Here is an 18,390-nt window from a genome sequence, read left to right as displayed (position 1 = left end):
CTGCTGCTTTATCTTCTCAACAAACCATCACGAGATTTTTTAAATTACATTTATACTCTCCATTAGACCTCTCCAAAAATAAGAACAGCCAAGCATACTGCACGCATACAGTACTGCGTGCATAATCTAGATATCTTTATATTCTGCATTTTAAGAATGACATTCCTAATTCCATCTGCTGTATGTACACCTATTGGTTTTTAGATTAAATAGTACAGTATAGGAAAATATGAGTTCGAATAGGATAATGGAGAAAAGAAGAAAAATAAGTTTAAAAGGACAAAAGAAGGATAATGAAAACTCTTTTCTCAGGGCCCCTGGGTGGCTGAGGCTGTTGAGCAACCTACTCTTGGTTTCCACTCGGGTCCTAATCTCATGGGTCCTGAGATCGAGCCCCACGAAGGACTCTGCACTCAGTGGGGAGTCGATGAAGATTCTCTCCCTCTGCCCCTCCCTCACGATACAGGCGTGTACTTGCACGCTTGCCCTCTCTCCCTCAAATGAATAAATAAATAAATAAATCTAAAACAAACAAACAAACCCTCTTCTCTGACTTTAAGAGAAAACATGACAGGGGCACCTGGCTGGCTCAGTCGGTAGAGCATGCAACCCTTTATCTCAGGGTTGTGAGTTCGAGCCTCATGCTGGATATACAGATCACTTAAAAACAAAATCTTAAAAAAAAAAGATAGATGTGACAATCAGATCCAATGCAATCTAGTTTCATCTTCTTTTTTTTACGTTTTTTTCTTTTTTAGTAATTTCTACACCCGACGTGGGGCTTGAACTCACAACCCCAAGATCAAAAGTCCCTCGCTCCACTCACTGAGCCAGCCAGGCACCAGTCTAGTTTCATCTTCTAATGTGTGAATCAGTCACCTAATGAACTAAAAAATCACTGCAGTTTGCAAAATAGAAGTCCTATGATGAAGAGGTGGCATTTTTTTCTTCCCCCAAATAGCAGTAAGAATGCATTATAATCCATAATAAAAATCAGAAGGAAAAAATTCAGACCCAGTTTGAGTGGTGCACTGAAAATAATTCTTAAAGTTCTTAAAGTTCACAACTCCTGTTCTCAATCCCAACGTTCCTCTATTTTCCAGGTCAGTTCTGGAAGTCACTAAAGGTCAATCGACTTTTTTAATTAAGCTTCTTATTTTGAGGTAATTATAGATTCTCATACAGTTGTAACAAATAATAGAGATCCCTTGCACCCTTTACTCAGTTTCTTCCTGTAGTAACATCCTGCAAAATTATAGTCAAACATCACAACCGGAATGTGGACATTAATATAGTTAAGAACATTTCCATAACCACAAGGATCCTTTTCGCCATCCTTCTATAGCTGCATGCGCTTCCCTTCCACTCCCACTGCTCCTTAACTTCTAGTAACTACTAATCTCTTCTCCATTTCTATAATTTTGTCATTTCAAGAATGTTATATAAATGGAAACATACTGTCTATAACTTGTCCTGGTTAGGTTTTTTTGTTGTTTTTCTTTTTGTTTTTAACCCAGCATTATTCTCTGGAGATTCATTCAGGTTCTTGCGCTAATCGGTAATTTATTCCTTTTTTATTGCTGAATAGTATTCCATGGTATGGATATACTATGATCAGCAATACATACTCACCTGTCAACAGAATGGTTGACAGTTTGTCTATCCATTAAAGGACCTGTGAGTTGTTTTCAGTTTAGGGCTATCATGAACAAGCTGCTATAATGTACAGGTTTCCATGCAGACTTAGGTGGTCATTTATCTGAGATAAATGCTCAGGAGTGCAGTTGCCAAATCATGTGGTAGTTACACGTTTACGTTTTGGGAAACTGCCAAACTGTCTTCCAGACTGGCTGTACCATTTTACGTTCCCACCAGCAGTGTCTTAGCGATCCAGTTTCTCTGCCTCCTTGAGAGCTTGATCTTGTCGTGGTCGACTTTTAGCCAAAGCCAGAGATCCACTTTGAGACAAAAAGTGCTCGCAAGACTTTCAAACTTAACATATTTTCTTTTAAAATTACCTGGATACTGAAAATGTTTATATTTTTAATGTCAGCTCTCTTTGGTTTCAACCCCACAACTTAAAAGCTGTGCACTTGAGACAAATTACTTTAATACTGTGAACTTTTATTTCCTTATATGTAAGAATGTATCCCTTTTAAGAACTATATTAAAGAGGGGCGCCTGGGTAGCGCAGTCGTTAAGCGTCTGCCTTCGGCTCAGGGCATGATCCCGGCGTTTAGAGATCGAGTCCCACATCGGGCTTCTCTGCTGGGAGTCTGCTTCTTCCTCTCCCACTCCCCCTGCTGTGTTCCCTGTCTCTCTGTCACATAAATAAATAAAATCTTGAAAAAAAAAGGAAAAAAAGAACTATATTAAAGAAATAATGCGTATAATGAGCACAGAGTAAAATAAGTGCTCAATAAATGTGAATTCCTTTCCTCCACATTACCCCCATTTGATCCTTATATATCCTAATATACGTGTTTCCTCTTAATCCCTTTCCAGCATGACCGAAAACCATTGCTTCTGTTCAGTTGTGTAGCTCCCTCTCCCCTCAGCTCAGACAAATATGAATACAGTTTAAAGTTGGTTAGGATGATGGAACAGGGGGCACCTGGGAGGCTCAGTCGGTTAAGCATCTGACTTCAGTTCAGGTCATGATCTCAGGGTCCTGGGATGGAATCCTGCCTGGAGCTCCCTGCTTAGTGGGGATTCTGCCTCTCCCTCTCCCTCTCTTTGCCCCTCCCCCTGCTTGTGCTCTCTCTCACTCTTTCTCAAATAAATGAATAAAATCTTCTTTCTAAATGATGTATGAAAAACAGCATGATATTACTCTCAGAAAACAGGTTCAAAAAAATTTTTTTAACTTAAAAATTTTTTTAATTTTTTAAAAGAGAAAACAAGTTCAAACCCAGCTCTGCCTCCTACCAACTGTGTGAACTTGAGCAATTATTTCACCTCTCCGGTCAATGCCACTGATGGTTCATCTCTTCCATCGTTACAATGGACAGAACCAGACCTGCTTTACCACCCCTATAGGGATGCTAAGTTCAAATGACAGAAATATGTGAAAGTGATTCATAAATAGTGAAGAGCTACGTAAACAGAGTAAGGCAAATTATAGAAAACAAAGTCCAGTGCACCTAAGGGTCTCATTCATTCTGCTGTAGAATCTTAGGGAAGAGAAATGCCAGGAACCATAATTATGTCTGAGTCTGGGACAGTGGTGCCCCAAAGAATGAAATTCTTTTTTTTTAATATGTATTTATTTGAGAGGGAGAGAGAGAGCACAAGCGGTGAAGAGGGGCAGAGGGAGAGGGAGAAGCAGGCTCTCCACTGAGCAGGGAGCCCGATGTGGGCCTCGATCCCAAGACCCCAAGACCATGACCCCAGCCCCAGGCAGATGCTCAACGACTGAGCCACCCAGGCACCCCAGAAATTCTCTTTATATTTGTTTTTATGTAAACAATCAGAAATGAGTTCACCAACACCCTCGCTTGGTCCTCGTCAAGTTGCCCGAGGCTCACAAGGTATCCTTAGGGAAGGAGGTGATCTCAGCTGCAGAGGGGTTGATAGTAGCCCCCAGTCGAGCTCACACGGACTGAGATGTGTTATGGCTTATCTGACTGAGTTAGGCAGAAGCAGATGATGTAATCCAGTTTTAACTAAACTAACCTTGGCCAAATGGACAGGGGGCTTTAGAAAAAGCCCTACAATTCATGTATTGCATGGTGCACTGGGTGTTATACACAACTAATGAATCATCGAACTTTACATCAAAAACCAGGGATGGTATGGTGACTAACATAATATAATACAAAATTAATTAATTTTTTAATTAATTAATTTTTTTAAAAGCCCTACAATTAACCTTAGATTAAAGATCATTCAAATACTAGCATAAACGGTCAAGAAAATGGCAGAACTGACATTCCCTCCTACTGAAGAGCTTTAGTCAAGGCAGAAACGTTGACAACACAAATTGGACAGTAAGCTGATTGTAAAGCATTTTTAAATGACCAAGACCATTTAAAAGGTGGGTATGCATGCACTGCTGATGATAACTGAATTTATCTCCCCTGAAAATATTTACACCTATTGTTTAAGCCTTCTTTACCTTGCCTTTTTTAGTTTATTTTTTGCAGGGGTTTCTAATGTATATAATATATCAGTAAAGTAGTTCAGATTTATAATTTGCAAATAAATCTATACCTAAAATGTCTTACTGTTGGAGTGCACCATTAAAACAATGGGAGGGACCGTTGCCTTAGCGTATTTCATTTCTTTAATGTGTCATTTTCCTCAGTTTAGACCATTGTGTCAGGCACCGACAGGCCACACCACACATGGGCAAGATGGCAAGAAACTAGATTTCCGCTGCCAATCTGGCAGGTTGCTATCTCTTAGAATGATCTCCTCATTCCTTTCTAGAGCCTCTGAAGGCAGACAGAAGCCATTGCCTTTACCCTGTCAACGCGGAGGTCTGGAAGCCAGTGTAGGCTTCTCATACCAATCTCCGTGAAATCTGGGGGCTGTCAACATCCCCACACCTAGTGGCTCTCAGGAAGGGAACCGTGGCATGCCACTTTTTAATGCTGTGGAGCTACTGTTTAGTAAGCAATTACTCTATGCCAGACCCTCAACCAAGAGCCTTGTGGGAACCATCTCAAAAAATGTTCATCACGACACTGCAAGAGTCTACGACTACTATCCAGAGCAGAGAAGAGCAATTTTCCCAAGATCACATGCTGCTGCGTGTTGTAGTCAGGATTCAAAGCTGTGCCTCTGACTCCAGAGACTTGCTCTCAATCCTTACATTGTGCTACTTTACATGCGTAGTAATAGCTTTATTTCCATGTATTAGGAGGATGACTTCTTAATAATATAACACACTCAAAATTAATTTAAAAAATGTGTCTCATTTCAAATGCGACTTTGCTTCATCTTGGGATCAGATATTTACCAGAACACATCAATGATCTTATAATAAGCATCAAAATAAACTACAATTAGATTTACAGGGATTATTTTTATAGATTTTTAAAATTTTATCTTACCAATTGTTGGGGGAAAAAAACAGCTTTACAGTCTTTCTGACATGACACAGGGCATAAACAATAGCACAATAAAATGTAAATGGCTTATGATTTACTCAAATGTATCTGAGGTTGCAAGCTAAAGCTAGCATTCAAGGCAATGAGGAAAATTCAGTGCATGATTCAGTTGTTGCCCCATACTCAGAATGTTAACAATGAGAACAAACCACAGGAACAGCTCTGTGAACTCTTCAATCATTAATGTAGCTATATTAATACCATGTGATATTAAAGAATTTAAGGAGAAAAAAGCCCATTGGGTTGCAGGAGCTCTTAATTCTGTGACTTTTTTTTTTTTAAGATTTTATTCATTTACATGAGAGAGAGAGAGGGAGCATGAGCAAGAGAGAGAGGGAGAAGGAGAGGGAGAGGGAGAGGCAGACTCCCCTCGGAGCAGGGAGCCCCAGGAGGGGCTGGTTCCCAGGACCCTGGGATCATGACCTGAGCTGAAGGCAGATGCTTAACCGACTGGGCCACCCAGGCCCCCCTCTGTGATTTTTAATAAAATACAGCAAGTAGAAGTATGACAGGGGCGGGGCTGGGGGAGTGGGGTGGGAATGGCAATATCCTTCTGAGGACAAGTTCCTGCACAGGATTGTGTGTTCTTGCTCGTGTATGTTCAGGACCCTTGAGGTTCGCTTCCCAGATATCCTCAGTACAAATACCTAGGTCATGATTCAAAAGCACTATAATTTACAAAGCATAGCCCACACCTCACGGACTCAAATCCTGCTTTGTTACCATGACTGTTTCACCTTGATGCGCCATCATATTTATCTTCAGAAACACTTCGTTAAATAGCAGTCTATCCGGAAAAAAGGAAAATTTCAGCATTCAAGCAGCTAAGCACTTCAACAGCCCATATATAATCTATATTTGTAATAAAGCAAAAATAGTCACTTGATTCGATTCTGTAATTTTATTGCTGACATCAACTCTGCTTGAATAGCAAAAGATGCATAGAGCTTAACAATGTTTGGAAAAAACAAAAGAATTACTAAGAATGTAAGGAGGCGGTTTCTTGCTTTATTTATCCCAGAATAATAACAAAGTTCCCTGGTTGATTCTTGAAAAAAGTTGTTTTTTTTAATTTTTTCTCAGCAAGTTGGAGTTTATACAAATTATCTCATGGATATATTTCACCGGTTTGAAAAAATTCATTGCTTTTTGACACATATTCATTTACCACAGGGTTCTTTTTTTTTTTTTTTTGACACGTATTCATTTAGGAAGAACTGTGGTACAATGGATTAAAGGTCCTTCTATTTTAAACCAATATTTTAAAATCATGGAAGCTAGCATTTTCCCATATATGAGAATTTACATATATTTCCTTGTTTGGGCTTCTTCATCCAGTGAAAAATCTATTTTAAAAAAACCACTGAATGGAAGAAAACAAAAACAATCTCTTTGATTCTATGGATCCAATTCATCACTCTCCTGTTTATAGACAAAGAGCCAGATCCTGCCCAAGGAAATTGTCTTTTTCAGATTTTATGTTTCTGCATTCCTCCTGTCTTATATTTTTCATTCCCCTTTTCCAGTCACCACTTCATAACTGTAGTTAGAAAAGGCACTCGTTCATTTTCCCTGATTTCACATTTGAACAGAATTCCTTTCAGATGGACCACAAACAATCTCAGAGAAAAATTCCATATTCTGGTAGATTCTGTAAAGGGTAAGTGGTCTGTCCACTGCACTGTCCGTTTGTCACTCCACACAAACAGGGAGTCCCATTACCTACAAAGGTATTAAGAAAGTGCCCCCAGCTGAAAGCATTTATCCAATTCCAATTGTTGTTTGGAAGTCTAAAATACTAAGAGTGGTATTGTTCCAGGAGCTACTGTTTAAAACAATGCAATGCCTGTTCAGAGTGAAAAATCAGTACTTGAAAATCTGATTTGGTTTAAAAAATAATAACTGTGCATCCAAACAAGAATTCTTAAAGAAACATTTATATGCCAGGCACATGTTTTTAATTTTAATAATATGCGCTTACCTAAATAAATATGTAGAACCTTATAATTGTACTCTAGATTTGATATTTTTGTGTATTATTCTATTTTAGTGAATTGCAAAGAAGCTAATGAATAATAATGTTGAAAAAATCTGTATCTGTCAGTACGAAGTTGTTGTGGTTTATAGATGCTGCAAAACGCCATGTTAAAAAAAATTCTGTTAAAAAGTAATTGAAAACTGTTCTGATTTTATGAGAAATCAATGTAGCCATATCCTTATAGAATAATGCCAGATAAAAAGTAATCATGTTCCCTCTCCAATTGTGTTTGTTGGCATTTACGTAAGAATAATAATGCTTTAAGGTTATTTTCATAGTTGTTCACTTAACATGGGATTAACATCAAAATCTTCATAATTATCTGAGATCACCCATTTGAAAGCAGTGTGGTAAAGCATGTTAATGATTAAGACACTAGCAGTTTTAATACTAAACAGATTAACACACATGAAAGTAATATTATAATTTGTGCATTGAATAATATGCCAGACCAATTTTTTTGGTGAAGAGAGAATTCTCATGAAATGGTACCCTTTCTAGCTACTGCTTCCTATTTCTTGAGAGAGATACATGAGTGTGCATGACATCCGAACGTGAAATATTATTCTGTGGCTTTAACACGGCACAATTTTATGAAGCCTTTATTTCTGAGGTTTGCTTTAAATAAAATTGAAAACCAAAATGTTACAATAGGAGTGCGATCCGGAAGAATGAAGCTACAATCCGGGGTGGGATTATAAACCAAAAATCTGTAAAGCTTAAAAGAGATTGCTCATTGACTAGAACAGCTATGACTGTATTTTATGACCACCAGCAAACAAATGTAGGTCCATCCACACCTTACACATTTTTAAATAATAAAGAAGTATATTTTAATATGTACCCCAGAGTCTCATAAAAATATTTCTCTGCCTCAACTTTCCTACCTCCTTCAGAAGTCAACAGGAGAGGAAAATGGGTAGTCATTTATAAGGTAATATGAAATCATAAAATAATGACCCAAGTCATGTCCACCTTTCTTGAATCGGCGTGAAAATAGGGTTCACATCCCAGACCCAATTATTCCAAAATCCTTGCTGCTTTTGCGGATGCGGGTTAGGGTGGGGTACGAAATCTTAGAAACTAAACTGAACGTAACAAACGCACGTACCCCCCCTCCCCCCGCCATGAAGAATGCGTGTGAAAAGACAGTATCTGTAAGCCTCAGCTGTGCCCGCGAGGGGGGTGAGGGCGTGGGGATTTAAATCATGTTGTTTCCACTTATGCAGAGAAAATCCATAAAAAGAGATTTATTATCATATTTTCTTTTTGAAATGTATTTGTTTTTGACTTTAAAAGTGCTCAGTCCAGAGCAGAGTAAATATTACGATTTTGTTAAACAGCAGCCAAGATTTAATTGTCTGTGAAATACAAGGCTTAGGACCTGATTTGAGTTAACTACTGTTCTGCTGATACAAACTAGGCTGGCCCGCGCGGTGCCCGAACGCAGCCAGCGGCGGACTCACCCGAGAGCCATGGCCAAGCACTCAGGGAGGGCAGGGGGGCAGCCCCACGCCTGCAGGCGCCCATCCAAAGGGCTTGGACCTTTATTCTCCCTGCGGCCGATTTAAAGTGACTCTGTACAAAAAGTCAAACAAGAAGCAGCAGCTATGGAAAACGTAACAAATCATGCTAGCAGCTTAACAGCGAAAAAGAAGGGGAAACCAGTCCCCGCTAACAAATACTGAAGAAAAATGTAATGGAGATAGAAGTGAGGGGAAAGGGAAGAGAGGAGAAAAGGGGCTGGGTAAGGACACAACATCGATGTCGGCATGTGCATTGCACATTTTATTATTACTGCGTGTAGCTCAGTGGCTCGGCCAGGAACCTGAGAAATCCGTCTCCTTTAACTTTGCTCGCGCCCTTTGCACGCAGGTTTAGGAAGGTCTCCGCCGCCCGCCTCTCCCTCGCGTCTCCTCCTCCAGCGCCACCCCCCTCCCTCCCTCCAGTGGCTCTGCGGGTCGCTTCCTCCACCCGCCGAGGGTGCAGAGGAGAAAGCGGGCGGCTGCAGATTTGCCCCGGTGGCACCGCAGCCTCAAGCCAACCCGTAATTGCAAAGCAAACAAGGCTGAAATATTGGATTGGTCTCAATCGTGACAAGATCTACGCTTTTGCCGCCAATTTGTTTGTGCAGCTCTATTTAAAGGCACTTGATTGAGGAAATGTTGAAAATAGCGGTGAGGGTTTCCCTAATGAGACCTCAGGAGGGAAGCGGCGGCCTTCGCCCGCTGCCGAGGGCTCAGTATTGGGTTGGGGGGGCGGGGAGGCGGAAAAGGGCGCGGTTAACCCCTTCCTGCCCGCCTCGGGCGAATAGTCCTCGGAGACCGGCGGGGAAGCTGGGGGTCCATCCCGCCCCGGGGCGGTGACCTCCCCCGGCCTGAGCTGCGGGGAACCGGCCTCCTTGGTGGCGGGCACCGTGAGGGGGGATGGGGATCAAAAGGATAACTTAACCAGGAGGGAAGGGGCGGTCCAGCAACCAACGCAGTGGCCGGAGGGCCGGCGGCCAAAATCCGGGGTGGCTGCTTTGGCAGCGCCCCTTGCCCCCCAACCATCCTGGGCTCACTCTCCGGCGCCCAAGGTCCTGCGAGGCCTGAGGCCCTTGCGATCCCCGAGAAGCCGCGGTTCTCAGGGCACTGAGGCGAGCGGTGCCCTCCGCCGCCACCCGGCCCATCGCCGTCGGGCTGGGTCTCCAGGAGGCTGTAAGGGAGGGAAGAAACCGAAGAGGCAGGAAGAGAAAATACATAAATATTTATTGAGCGCAGCCTGTGTGTCAGGCGTGTTGCTCTCGGGTGCATCTTGATCTCATTTAATCTCCCCTACACACCCTCGAGGTCGGTGTCATTAACCCATTGTTCAGATGAAGAAACTAAGGTTTAGACAGATGGACGATCTTGTCCGAGATCAGGCAGCCAGTATTTGGGTGCACGAGAGTCCGGCCTGCCCACCTCTGACTCTGGAGCTCAGGTTGTCGAGAGGGGCCACCCGGGAAGACCAGGCCCCGGCTGGGTTTTCCATTCTCTGAGCCAAGACCGGCTGACGAAGACTCACTGCCAGTGGGATCCATCCCGAGGAAGCCTTCTCTGGTTGTCCAGAGGGCTTGGAGATGAAGGTCTGTTCCCTAATGAGCCCTCCTCCTCTACTAGCTCTAGTCGCTTTCAAAATAAAGACAGCCAATCCAGTTGCAATTGGGGTATGCCGGATTCACCCGTTTTCTCTAAGTCATCCCTCTTACACAAGCTGTTTAATCCCCTACTGGGTGCGTTGACTGGGGGCTCAAGGAACCCCCAGTCACCAGAGGTTAAAGGTATGTGCCCAGTGGTCTATCAGAGAGAATACGAGGGGGTGCACCAGAAAGGGGACTTCATTTGGGGGAGCAGAGAGAAGGAAAGTAATACCTGGAAAGGCTTCCTGGAGGAGGCCGCATTTAAACTGGGCCTAGAAGAAACAAAGAAGTGTGGATTTTTTAAAAAAGTGAGAGAGGTGGGTTGTTTGCCAGCTATGGGGGCAAATCAAGGAATGCCAGACAGACTGTTGGGGACAATCTGGGAGTCACACTTTCACCACCTGCTGCCCTCTCCCGGCTGCCCCTCTAACTTGGAGAACTGTGAGTTGATCAAGCCCTGAGCCAAAGTTCCAATCTCTCTTAGGATTGAAAACCCAGGGCTTGGGGATGACACCAGCAGCTAGACCTTGACCCTTTGGAGCTCTGGACTTGAGCCAAAAGGGACTGTCAAAGACAGGGCAGGAAAGTGGCACTGGGGATGCTCTCACCAGAGTTCTGAACAATTAGAGTCACACATTCCTGAGTTTCTCTTAGAGGGATCTGGTCAGAGATGTACCTTGGCCAATCTGAAGTCTGTCTTTCTGGAGTCAGGAGCAGATGTAGGCCGGGAAAACGAAGGCCCCCAGAGGGCAGGGGAGGACTGGTTTCAGTTGTACTTCCCAAGAATGATCTGCACCTCTGTCAGCAAAGCAAAACAGCATCAGTCATACCGATTTAGTGAACCCTCTAAATGTGTTCTGAATGGAATTCTGCTTTTTTTTTTTTTTATGCAACCAATTCCTTCTTTTGAAGTTGGATGCTTCACAAGCAGAACGCAATTCCATTTTTTGTTCCTAGAGGTTGGGCCTGTGTTGACTTAAGTGGGCACTCATACAAGTACTAAAAAGAAAGCCGTTCTTTTCTGGAAAATAGAACAAAGTAGCGCCCCTCCTACCACGGTGCAGATATATAATCTGTAACAACAAATTGGTCTCCTAGTGCTGCGCATTTCCAGCAAGCATCCTGCCTTCTCTGTTTATATTATAACTTCTCTGCCTGCAATTATTTTTATTTTAATTTTCTGTCACTTTAACAGAAACCAGAGCCTTTTCTTCTAATGTTTTGTACACAACATGTTCATTTTGATAAGATGTTCTTTCCTATCCTCTTTTAGCTTGCCTTTCCTTGTTTAGAGTTCTGTATCAGGAGTTTCTAATATTTCTCCCTCTTTTTTTAAAGAACGTGTCCCTGTCTTGCTTTATTTGTTTGTGTGAAATTTAGTTTGAAAGGAGATCAGAGAGAGCAGGAGGGGTTTGTAATAAGAGAATGACCGAATGACCCAAAGGCTGATTATCTATCATTAACTGGAGACTCGGTGTACCCAAATTACCAGGGGGGACCTCAGTCTGCCGGATCCTTACCCAGCCAGAAAGGCAAGTGTGGAATGCACACTCTGAAACAGGCTCGTGGCATTGCAATGAAGACACTCTGCTCACGCATTTTCTTAAGGAGGTTTCCTTCAAAGCTCAGCTCAGGTTCAGCGCTCAAATGTAGTCGATTCTGACATGTGGTACACAGGTAAACACTCTTGCTGAAAGACTAACGTTAACATTTTTGTAACGAACGTTTTTGTGTTGTTTCGTTAGAAGCAAAATTGCAGTTAATTGTCTAAGCTCCAGAGAATATTGAGAAATCAAGCCAAGCTGCTTTTGATCTGCTCATGCTGCTAAACCTAAGCCTTGTAAAAATCGAAGTTTGCCATTAATATTGACAATAAAAGGGTTTCTTTTTGTTAACTTGAAACCTAACCATCCTGGCTCAAGTCCCTTGTCTAGAAGCAAAGGCCCTAGAATAAAGTAGAAAAGGTTTGGAAGAAACTGGCAGGGCTTTAAAAAAAAAAAAAAAAGTCTACACGAGTTTGCAGAGGAGGCTTCAGAACAGGACTTCCTAGGAATGTGAGCAACCCCACAGTTAGAACTGAGAATTCACAGGGGCCTCAAGTCACAAACAAAACCTTCAGTCACTGAAATGGCTTGTCCAAATTTCACATTTTAAGTTGCCATTTGCTTTTGTATTTTATTCTGAACCCCAGACTGTATTGCAAGCTAGTCAAAGTTAACGACTACTTATTTTTCCATGTACCGTGGAAGCAAAATTACAATGACTTCCTCATCTGAATGCTGAATGCTTTCTTTCTGGCTTGGAAGAAAATGTTGCCAGTGTGTATGTAATTTGCTTGAAACAGAGTAGTTAACAGAAATCCTGTGGGATGTATTTTCTCATGCCACTTTTGCTCTGAGCTCTATCTGTATTTTACTAGAAAGTAGCAACCATCAGATCTACCTTACTTCTAAGGACCAGCATAACAATCGTAATAACACCCATGTACGTATCCTGCTGCCTCTAGAGTGGTCCTTTCACGTCCATCACCTTCTGTTCCCTTTAGTCTGAGTAAGTATTTTAGCTTTACGGACTGGCTTGGATACTTGGCAAGGTATCTCACTCTCCCTTATCAATGAAAACCCTCCAGAGCAGCAGCACATCTGTCAGTTAAAATGAAGATCCAGTCATTGATTATTTGAAGAAAATGTGAATTCCCACTGCTTGTAGTACTGGATATTGAGATTTCTCTTAAACATCATACATCTTAAACTTGCGCAATGTGATATGTCAATTATATCTCAATTTTAAAAAAACTATTTTTCTTAAGGGACTAAAAGATAAACCAGTATCTTATTCTACATCGATTTCAGGTTCAATGACCTCAGAAACCTCAGAAATCCAGGGATTGCTCAAAGGCAAATTAGAAGGGAGGGAGGAAGGGAGGGAGTGAGGGAAAGAGGGAAGGGCAGGGAGAGAAGGAAGGGGAGAGAAAGGCTAAATGGGGTGGGGAGGGAAGCATCAAGCAAGTCCCAATTTTCTCCACTGACTTAAATATTTCCTAATCAAACCTGGACTGACAGAGCCCTAAGCAATCAGCTGCTCCGTAGTCATTGCAGTTAGATCAGCCCCTCCCCGCCCCCATCTCCACAGATCTGCTCTTAACGGGAAAGAGGAGGGAAGAGGGATCACTCACCACATACCCCACCCCCACCCCAAAATGCAAACGGAAAATGCTCAGAACAAATAAAACCTCATAAGAGCCAAAGACAAGTTTTCCTGTCCTTCATTTTTGAAACAGATATTAGAGTTCAATCAAACTCGAGTCTGCTTTGTAGAAGTACTTTGAGCACCACCACATTTCTGGAACCACGGTCACTTGCCCTGTCTGTGGACAACTATTTCCCAGAAGGCAAACCAGAAAGGGAGGGACTACAGAACCTGAGTTAGAAGGAGATCCTTGCCGCCACTTGGGCAATGTGCCTTGTTCCATATGTCCGACGGGTTCTGGGACCAAGTGGCTAGCATTTAGATGACTCGATCCCACCCCAGGACAGAAAAATGCAAAGCCATCGAGGTGTCAGGAGAAGCACCTTCCTCTGAGCAGGTGGGGCTGCAGTTCCACCTTCAGGAGCACATTGCTTTTTCTGCCACCTTCTGGGTTTGACGTTCCTTCTGGAGTTCTTAGCCAACATTCTGGGGTTCACCTTATGTAAGAGCATTATAGATATTTAAAGGAATGCTCAGTCACTTCTACTATGTTGGTTAGGAAAATAAGGTAAAACGAGACTTGAAAAACGATGAAGGGAATTGAGCCATAATTCCCGTAAACATAAAATGTGTGTTTATGGCCCTCCGGCCTGGTTCTTTTCAGGTCCAGTTTATTTTGAGTTCTCATGAGCAAAACATGAGATACAAACTGCCCTTGCCTTTGTAATAATAAATACCTCAAAAAGATCTGTATTTTCCCTAAAAACAGACTGAAGTTTTTTTTTTTAAAAAAATATTTAGTTTAAACCAGATTGATTTTAAAAGGAATATCTCACAAGACCGAAATGTTTGCAAGGGAGTGCTCAGCCTCTCCCATGCTCTTTGAGTCTTTTCCAGGGGAAGAGGTGGGAGTGAAGGGAAAGAGCCAAGAGACATGGGTGCAAAATAAATTGTTGACCCCGGTTCGGTCTGTTTAGCTGGAGGCAGAGGTCATGCGCCCTACGGTGGGTATACCATCAAGTACAGTGAAGACTGGACCTAGAACCCCAGCATTTCTCCAACGTGGGGCTGCCCACCTGGGGAAGATTGGTTGCCCGTGGCTTCGGAAAAGGAAAGGCAAGTTAGTATGTGCCCTGACTAGGATTCCTCCTGCGGGCACCCAGGGGTACTCAGTGGTGCTTGGGCCCTTGGAGCACTCAGAACACATGCCCTTAGAGGGGGCAGCGTACCAGAGTCCACACTCGTACAGTCCCTGGGCTGACGTCAAAGCTGGGAAATTCATCCTTCCCCCCTTTCTTTGCCCACATTTCCCTTCCATCACTCTCCACCCCACCCTACCCCCCAGAAGGCACAGGCCATTTAAACTGGGGGCAAACCTGAGATGTCATCTGCCTCACAGCCTTCCAAAACAGAGACTAGCCCAGCATCCCACTAGACCTGCAGCAAAATGTACAAAAGAGGACACTGGGAGAAAAAAGGGGACTCCTTGGGTTGTGCATTCAGAGTGGCACTCAGCCAGTCTGGTCTCTGCAAGTCAAGAACTGCAGCTAAGGACACTAGGGTTCACCCATTTGTCCCCTGCCTCCAAGCTGCCTTTCTAAGGCTGTAGTCTCGGGGCTTGGCTTTCTGAGCCACATGAAGCCCTAGACTCTTGCACAGCAGTAATTAACTGATAATGACACTGTCAGTGAGGACCGATGTTCAGATTAGCATCTTTTATGACTTTTTTCTGTCCCGCGTTCTCCATCTCTTTTATCACTTGCCATGAGATCTGGGACCATGAAGAGATTTGCCCATTTTTGGTTTCAATTAAAAGAGCAAGGCTGAACGTGGTAAATTCTGATGGCTTCGACACCGAGGCCACTCGCCTCTGGTGGACACAGCATCCCAGTCCCCAACTCAGCCTTCTGCCTGGCCTCTTCTTCCTTTCAATTCCCAAAACTTCCTCTGGCTCTGAAAGTGGCATACCAACTACTTCCCCTGAATTGTTATCTGTTCCCAGCCCGAGTGCGACCATCTTAACTTGGTCTACCTGTTTCCAAGGCCTAGATGTGCTTCTTATAAACAGACTTTTTTTTTTTTTTTAAGTATCAAATGTCAGAGGATTGAACTACCAGTATTTACACATTCAGGGGTTGCCTCCCTGGTGAAAATGTAAACAGAACCCCACCACACTACCTATATTCTTTCCTTGAAAAACGAGAGCTTTAAAACATTCCACTCACACTAAAATCACAGACCCGTCCAAGCTGGGGGTTGAAAGCTCTAGGTCGCTATTTTGTTCCATGCCCAAGTGGCACTTTACCAACAAATCCGATTTCAGCTTCTCCCCACACCCTGTTCTCTGACTTAAGATGCTATGCTGGGGGCATCCAGGGAAAACGACCCCTTACGCAAGGGACAGAATGGGCCCTGAATGGGCTCCCGCACTGGGTTTGCTAGCCTACTCCCCTCTCTCAGTTCTTTCCCCTCTCGGACGCCCAGCCACCGCAAACCTAAAAAGTATTTCTTAGTGCTGCTGCCCAGGGCTGTAGTGGCGGGTGGAGCCGGCCCTGAATCCCCCGCTGCAGAGGAGCTGGGCGTCCCCACCACCCCTCCCTCCATTCCCGCCGAACCTTGCCTTCCATCCCCAAGCACGAACCCCGCAGAAAGCGCCCAGCGGGCTGAGAAAGGACTGTCCTCACCCGGTCCTTGGGGTGGGGCACCCTTTGTGGGGTGGGGCTCCCTCTGAGGCCTGGGGCCTGACTCTGCCTGCTTCCAAAGGACCGTACCCAAGGTGGAGGCAAGGGTCTCCTCTGGGTGACCCCCGCCAGGCCTAGCGACGAGTCCCAGGCCGCCAAGGCCCCGCGCCGTCTTCTGTACACTTCCCTGGGCTCCCTTTAATTTCCGTCAGGCGGGGTCCCGGTTGACACCCTTTTCCACACACACCAGACTCCATCAGGCCGAATCCTCATTTACACATCAGTCTCCCTTCGGGACTCCCAACCAAGCCCCGGGGAGATTCCAGCTCCTGCCACTGTCCATCCCCTGCCCCAGCCTCTCTTCCAGCTTTCTCAAAATGCTCATGCCACGTGGGCGCGGCGGCCCGGTGCCCCGCCGCCCGGTGACTTACAAATGGAGATCCATTCTCCGTTACAATGCGTTCAAGATCACTTCACTAAGGCCAGCAGTCTAAACATCCACGAGCCGTCCTCCCGGTCTACCTCTTAAACTGTTGTTTAATGGTTCCCCTCCGATAACTAAACCTGCTTTCCACAGATGCCCGCTTTTATGGGAGAGGCAGGAATGCAGAGATATATTTATATGTTTGTTCATAAAAGCTGGAAAATAAGCTCTGAACACGCTGTAAAAAATATTCAGTTACTTACCAAACAGGCTAGTTAAACCAGGGGAACACCGATACCGGCCACACCACAAATTCGGGGAATCGAGGTGCCTGCGCTTTGAAATCGCCCAAGGTCGTCGCTGGGGCTGGTGTCCCTGAAGAATATGGAAATAAGAGTATTTACAATCGGCTTGCCCGGTCGTCCGGTGGTCTCAGCCGTGATCTTCAAAAGCAGCCACGGTAACAGGAGCCACCTCGGACGGCCCCGGCCAGGGTAACGTGCTGGGTAAATAAAGAGACGTGGAGACGGGCATGTCCAGCCTGTGCCCAGGTCAAAGCAGCAGCCTTCCCCCGCCGCGCCCGCCGCTCCCCTCGGCGAGGCGACAGCGCCGGCTCCCAGCCGCCCCTTTGCGGGGGCCCCCGCCGCCCGCTGTCTCTGCTCCCGGCCCCCACTCCACCCGCACAAAAATGGCACGAAGCTGTCTGCTTATTTCTTGCCTCGGTTACCTACAAAACCACTTCGAAAAGAGATATCTGCGTCCCCTCCACCTTTTAATTTTTTTAGCCAGAAAAGAAAGCAGAGTGATACTATACCTGGTTTGAGATTCGTCAAGATTTGAGACTTGGGGGGAAAAATAATTTAATAGTAAAGCATCTGCTAAACACTTGCATTAACCTCTGGCTGATAAAAAAGTTTTTTTTTTAACCCTGCCCCCCCCCTCGTTTTAATTATCTCATGGTTATGAAGGGGCAGCCAATCCTGGAAGAGGACTTCGACAATTAGCAACGAGAACATCAAAAAGTTTTATTGCGGAGAGCGAGAGGCACCGCCCCTGCCGCCCCGGGATTGGCGTGAGGAGCCTCTGACGACATATATTAACCCGAGCAGCCCTAAAGATGTAGCTGTACATGGAGATCTTGCTGGGAAAATCCGCTTACTCCCCTCACGGCGTCCAGCCCACGAGAACCGCCGCCGCCGCCCGGGAGCTCCCTCGGCCGCCGCGCAGACCCCTCCGAGAACTCGAGCCGCCGCCTTCGCGCTCCGAGGCTCCTGCAGGGCCCCAGATCCTTCCCCTGAAAGAAGGAGAGGATCTGAGAAAATGGATGCACTGAGACCTCTCTGAAAACCCTCCGAGGGAGCCCGAGAGGAGTGAGGACACGTTACTCGCTGCTAAAATCACATTCAAGGACCAAAACAACAACCAAAAATTTCATTAAAACAATAAGCGCCCAAGAACCCAGATCGGGCTGGTGGGGGGAGGGGAAGGGGCGGGAAGGGGAGGGTCGCATGGAGGTAGCTTCACAGTGAGCAGTCGACCCCGCCGCCTCCCTGCAGAGCCGGGCCGGCTCTTCCAACCGCGGCTCGGACTCGTCCTGGGACTCCGAGTTAGCTTCGGTGTCAGGATCGCGGCCGCGGTGGAGCCCGGAGACTCCGCAAAGCAGCCTCGCGGGAGCCCCGGCACCTTTGCATGAGCACGAGAGGATTCTGCCTCCCAGCAGCTGCCCGGGAAGCAGGAGCCGGCGCGCCGGCCGGGGAGCAAGGCGGGAGCCGGCGGCGGCA

The 18,390-nt window shown here is 45.1% G+C and overlaps 1 pseudogene across 1 annotated transcript; it reads right to left on the bottom strand.

Moving 5' to 3' along the window:
- Positions 1–6,000: 6,000 nt before the first annotated feature.
- On the bottom strand, positions 6,001–17,629 carry LOC148109102 (uncharacterized; annotated as a pseudogene). Its single transcript, XR_015726463.1, has 5 exons — positions 17,424–17,629; positions 16,873–16,984; positions 10,098–10,304; positions 9,716–9,849; positions 6,001–9,579 (listed from the first exon to the last, which is right to left on the bottom strand). The product of XR_015726463.1 is annotated as an uncharacterized LOC148109102 (transcript).
- Positions 17,630–18,390: the final 761 nt, after the last annotated feature.

The sequence above is a fragment of the Ursus americanus genome, chromosome 13 (assembly GCF_024610735.1).
Source record: "Ursus americanus isolate L20-20 chromosome 13, mUrsAme1.1.p, whole genome shotgun sequence".
Classification (NCBI taxonomy): domain Eukaryota; kingdom Metazoa; phylum Chordata; class Mammalia; order Carnivora; family Ursidae; genus Ursus; species Ursus americanus.
The sequence above is the reverse complement of the archived record's forward strand: the minus strand, read 5'-3'. Positions and strand labels throughout refer to the sequence as shown.